Here is a 6,725-nt window from a genome sequence, read left to right as displayed (position 1 = left end):
GTATAGTTACGGATATTTGAAGTTGTGTTACTAACTATAGATTTTAGAAATTATTTAAACTCTCACTTTGAGGGAAAAAACCCAAAGAGGTATTTGCTTTTGTGGCCAATCAGAAGTAAAGGTTGAAGGGAGGACCAATCAAATTAAAAAAGAAGAAGGTTTCTGAAAAAAAAAAAAAAAAAAAAAAAAAGAGACAGGGCTGTTGCTAACCCGTTTTGGGGGCGAATTGGACTCGTTAACCTACAAACTCGACCCACTTGTATCTCCTTCATCCGAGCTCCGTTTTGGGTGATCTTGGTGTTTATGGAAAGCTCTTGACGAGCTCTACATCTCTACAGTGTTAGATTTCCCATTTTCTTATCCATTTTTCCAGTTCGAGGCAGCAAAGTTACGTGGGTTTCTGGCGATTTTGTCATTTTTTCGGTGATTCCGGCAACCATTTCCTTTGAGTGAGGTATGAAACTTCATCTACTCTTCATAATCTTCAAGTTGGTATGTTTAGTTTGTACTTTTGTATTTATTTTAGAGTTGGGTGTTTAGAACCCTAGAAATCCGGTTTTCTTCGTTGAATTTGGACGGTTTCCAGTTAGAATTTATCGTCGGCCTAGTTGTGAAAAGTGTTTCCCTTGTTGAGCTCTAGCTACCATGTAAATTTGAGCTCATTTAGTTAATGTTGAAAATTCGGTTGGCTACCACTGCGTGTGGCGGTGCGTGGGACCGTTCATGAGTGTTGTCTAAGTACCAAATACCATCTAGTGATCCTGTGAACGTATGTCTAGCTCGATTTCCCGAAATTCGATTGTTTGGTGTGGTGATCAAATTGGACCGCCACTTGTTTGTGTGATTTACGACAATCCGACCATTGGATCATAATGAAATTTTAGTATGTTATTCTAGAGGCATAATGTGGACTTTGGAAAGTTATGGATCTGAAATCCGCTGTCCGGATCTTCAGGATCGAATTCCGTAGAGTTGTGGACCCTATCGTTGATTGAGAGTTGACTTGTGGTCAACATGTCTCGAAATGTTCTAAATAATAAAATTAGTACTACGGGATTAATTGAAGTCTAGTGGGCCTACATTGGTTAGATAGTGACTTGAATATATGAGATATGATTATTATCTTAATTTCTTATATGGGTATCATTTGTGAATATGATTTGGTCTTATAAATATGATTTATATTGAAATGTGATTTTTATATATTTAGCCATAGACCTATGCTTATTACATATGATTTGGCTTGTGTACTGATGATGTTTGTGATATATATATATATATATATATGTATGTATGTGTGTGTGTGTGTGTGTGTGTGTGTGTGTGTTTAATTATCTTTTTAATAATGTGAATGATAATTATGATGAATGTTATGACAATTATGGGATCTAATTATTGTTTGATAATTATTTGGATATGATTGCCAACTGAATACCTATTTGAACTTGGCATTACTACCTAGTATGTGATAGGGATGAAGGTCAGAAGATGAGTTAGGTATGTTTGTACCATACTTGACCAATCCCGAAACTACTGAGTACCGGTCAACGTTATACCGTCAAGGACCCAAAAGAGTTTCCCTCCAACCAGGAGGCCAATCACAGCTCGACACGTGTCGACATCAAAAGTCAATCATATCGCAACACGACACGTGTCAATGTCAGAATGAAACTAGAAACTCTCTTCTATAAATAAAGATCATTCTCTCACAATATTTCCTAATGTCATTTGTACTAAATCATTTACTAGTACTCACTAAAGGAGAGCTTGAACCTATGCACTTGTGTAAATCCTTCACAATTAATGAGAACTCCTCTACTCCGTGGATGTAGCCAATCTGGGTGAACCACGTACATCTTGTGTTTGCTTCCTTGTCCCTATCCATTTACATACTTATTCACACTAGTGACTAAAGCAATCTAGTGAAGGTTACAAACTTAACATTTTCTGTTGTACCAAAGTCCTCACTGATTTTTGCATCAAAATTTGGCGCCGTCTGTGGGAATGACACTTATTCCCACTCTCTTCAGTTTTGCCAAGCTGGTTTCCACCATTCGTACACTCTCTTTTGACTAGGCATTCCTCTCCAACATGGGGAGCGAAGGAAGCCATAGCACACAGAATGACACCTCACTTGCACCTAATGCGAAGCAACGAAAGAATGAATGAAAGAGGGTTACTCTTCAAGCTAAAGTCAATGAGTTAGAAGCTCAAAACAACAAGATAGCAATGAAGAATGAGGTCCTCTAAGAGCAATATGAGAAGCTCTTTAAGATGCTCCACGAAACTAGGCGTACTCAAACACGCGAGCTCGTTGCCCAAGCGGACATCAACCATTATCTGGGTGCCCCCCAACACAGAGGGTCACCTCCCTTCGACATGGGTATCCCTGATGAGGAGCGAGCTAATCATCAAAACATTGATCAACATGAGACTTCTCTTAACCCAGATGCTTTGACCCGAAATAGAAGAAGTGGAGGAAGACACCTCATTACAGAAGAGTTAGAAGGATCGAAAGTCATTTATCGTGACTGCCGATACTTCTTAAAGAAACGTCGAGAGAATTTTCTCCGCATATGCTCGAAGATCAATGACCCAAGGGTTTCTGAAAGACTCAATCCCCTCTCACGACCCAGGTCAGCTACCAATTTAGGGAAGAAACGACAGGTCCCAGAGGAACATGAAGGTACGGGGGACTCTGAGGTATTCCGACAGACTCGCCCTAGAAGTCAGTATGGCGAGTCTAAGAAAAAACCACACGCCCTTGCTCAAACTTTCCTAATTCTAAGAGGCGATGGAGACTTACGAAATAAAATTTCAGTGGTACATGACTCCACTCAGGACCCCCTTGTCTTACAGCTCCTTGAGGAAGTAAACAAGTTGAAGGCCGAACGTTAGACCGAGATACCTGACTAGAACCAACCCAGGCCTGGCCCTCTCACAAGAAGGATCCTCGACACCCCCTTCAAGCGAAGACAAAACAAAAGTTTGGTTTACAACTCTATACTGAAAGGGAGGACCCAATTGAACACCTTAACCTCTTTGAGTCCACCATGGCATATCAGATGCACACCGACGAAGAGCGATGTCTTCTCTTCCCCTCCATCCTCTCTGGTGGAGCTCTAAACTGGTATTACCGTCTTCCACCTGAGACAGTAGACACATTTGAGGAATTGAGGAAACTGTTTATCTCTCAACATATCTTCCAGACCGATCACTTGCATTTTGCAGATGACTTGTACACTATTTTTCAGAAGCCAGACGAGTCACTACAAGAGTATGCAGGTCGCTTCAGCCATGAGTATTCTCGCTGTGCTGAGGCAGATGACAAAACTGCCCTCAAGGCCTTCACGGCAGGCCTACATGATTGTTTCTTCAAGTACATAATCAATGCCAACACTTGGAAGACTTACTCTGAGGTGATGGCACATGCTTACAACCACGCCTCCACCGAAGCAAGAACATACCAAGGGAACCCCCATATGGTTAACCCCCATCAACAACTGGGAAATGGAAGTCAAGTTCTACCAAGTGAGGAGATATTAGCCATTCAAACACCCATTGCATCATCTCCTGCCTCATTTAGCTACTCGTTAAGTCACCAAACGTATCTGTTTCTTGGTAAGAGGAATAATTTTTACTCTCAGCAAGCCCATTACAACAATAGAGATAAAAGTTCGTATCAAGACAACCAGGGGTGAACGTGCCGTCGACTATTATGACTATGGGGCCAAGCCTCGCTCTTTTAAAGTGGATGACTAGGTACTGAAGGAAATGCTATTATAAGAAGGCATACACATTACAAATGTTTTGACTCTCAACCGCTTGGGGTCTTTTGTCACACAAGCCATTCGACAATATTTAAAGAAGAGGGAATTCAGACAACTTCTTCTGAGTCTTTTGCGTTCCTAGCACTGGAACACTTGGTCTACGCTGACCTACCCTTATACTCCAACTCAGAGCTTCAACATGCATACTTTGACACAAAGTATGTGTTACTAAGTGTTACAACCAACATGGTTCGCATATCAAAAGCATGGATCTCTTCATGCATAGCAAAACATTCATAAGCATCACTCATATCAATCAATATAAACATTATACATTCCAACATATTCATCCATAAACATCATACATTCCAACACATTCATACATAAACATCATACATTCCAACATATCCATACATAAGCCAACTGTGATTCGAAAGGGTTCAACATACTTTGTGTCTTCGACACTTGCTACAATGTGCCTTGACACCTTGCCCTTATTCTCACCAACCAGGTGATGAAATGTAAAGAAGGAACTCATCTTCATGCCACCAACCAGGTGATGAAATGTACAACCCGTACTCTAATATCATTTGGCAACTTACCACTCATGCCACAAACCAGGTGAAGAATGAACTCATATTCATACCACCAACTAGGTGATGAAATGTACAACCCGTACTCTAATATCATTTGGCAACTTGCTATTCATGCCACCAACCAAGTGAAGAAGGAACTCATCTTCGTGCCGCCAACCAGGTGATGAAATGTACAACTTGTACTCTAATATCATTTGGCAACTTGCCACTCATGCCACCAACTAGGTGAAGAAGGAACTCATCTTCATGCCACCAACCAGGTGATGAAATGTACAACCCGTACTCTCCTTCATGCCATCAACCAGGTGATGAAATGTACAATTTACTACTCTAATATCATTTGGCAACTTGCCACTCATGCCACCAACCAGGTGAAGAAAGAATTCATCTTCATGCCACCAACCAGGTGATGAAATGTACAACCCGTACTCTCTTTCATGCCACCAACCAGGTGATGAAATGTACAACCCGTTCTCTAATATCATTTGGCAACTTGCCATTCATGCCACCAACCAGGTGAAGAAGGAACTCATCCTTGTGCCACCAACCAGGTGATGAAATGTGATGAAAGGTGATGAAGGAACTCACCTTCGTACCACCAACCAAGTGATGAAAGCAACTCACCATTCATTCCACCTACCAGAAGACGAGTGGTAGAACTTGTACAAGTGAACTCCTAGCCTTCACAAATAATAAAAAATCCTCAAGCTTGACAACTCAACTAGGGGAGCACTTATGCCCAACAAGAGTTATAGTCACCAACAAAGTCTTATTATAAGCCAACAACAACTTCTGTGCATGGTGTACGAAGATCAAGCTATTCAGCCCTCTTGCATCTACTTCAGACATTTCCCCTCCGTAACAATGCAAACACTACAACCTATAGAAAGCTTCACATTCTTAATCAAGACAGTGTGAAGCAAAACCAATTTATGGTGCCAACAAGAGCTTCATCAAAGGAGTTCAACCATAATTCTCAAAAGCTTCACACACTCTTGATCAAGACAGTGTGAAGCAAAACCAATTTATGGTGCCAAGTGAAGCAAAACCAATTTATGGTGCCAACAAAAGCTTCATCAAAAGAGTTCAACCACAATTCTCAAAAGCTTCACACACTCTTGATCAAGACAGTGTGAAGTAAAACCAATTTATGGTGCCAACAAAAGCTTCATCAATGGAGGGCAACCACAATTCTCAAAAGCTTCACACACTCTTAATCAAGACAGTGTGAAGCAAAACCAATTTAAGGTGCCAAGAAGAGCTTCATCAATGGAGGGCAACCACAATTCTCAAAAGCTTCACACACTCTTGATCAAGACAATGTGAAGCAAAACCAATTTATGGTGCCAACAAAAGCTTCATCAAATGAGTTTAACCACAATTCTCAAAAGCTTCACACACTCTTGATCAAGACAATGTGAAGAAAAACCAATTTATGGTGCCAACAAGAGCTTCATCAATGCAGGGCAACCACAATTCTCAAAAGCTTCACACACTCTTGATCAAAACAGTGTGAAGCAAAACCAATTTATGGTGCCAACAAAAGCTTCATCAAAGGAGTTCAACCACAATTCTCAAAAACTTCACACACTCTTGATCAAGACAGTGTGAAGCAAAACCAATTTATGGTGCCAACAAAAGCTTCATCAATGGAGGGTAACTACAATTATCAAACCTTCGAGGCAAATTGAAGATTGTTCGAAGCAAATTCAATTTATATGGTTCATCCAAACTTTCAATTACTACAAGGTGTGGCTTGCATCACAATCTCTTGCTCAACAGTGTGGAAGCAAAATTTGTATATGTTGTCTCTCCCACATTTTCAAATTTCTAGTTTCCCCAAAAAAAAAAAAAAAAAAAGGAAAACAAAGCCTCATTAATGGAGGACAACTACAAATTCTCAAAAGCTTCACACTATCTTGATCAAGATAGTGTGAAGCAAAATCAATTCGTAGTACCCAACAAAGCTTCACCAACAAAAGCTTCATCAATGGAGGACAACTACAAATTCTCAAAAGCTTCACACTATCTTGATCAAGATAGTGTGAAGCAAAATCAATTCATGGTACCCAACAAAAGCTTCAACTCCAAAGCTTCACCTACAAAGCTTCAACTCCAAAGCTTCACCTACAAAAGCTTCAACACAAAAGCTTCACCTACAAAGCTTCAACTCCAAAGTTTCACCTACAAAAGCTTCAACACAAAAGCTTTACCTTCAAAGCTTCACCTACAAAGCTTCAACACAAAAGCTTCACCCACAAAAGCTTCACCTACAAAAGCTTCACCCACAAAAGCTTCACCCACCACAAAAGCTTTAACTCCAAACAAAAGCTTCAACTCCAAAGCTTCACCTACAAAA

Source organism: Malus sylvestris, chromosome 2 (assembly GCF_916048215.2).
Source record: "Malus sylvestris chromosome 2, drMalSylv7.2, whole genome shotgun sequence".
Classification (NCBI taxonomy): Eukaryota; Viridiplantae; Streptophyta; class Magnoliopsida; order Rosales; family Rosaceae; genus Malus; species Malus sylvestris.
This window is presented reverse-complemented; position numbering follows the sequence as displayed.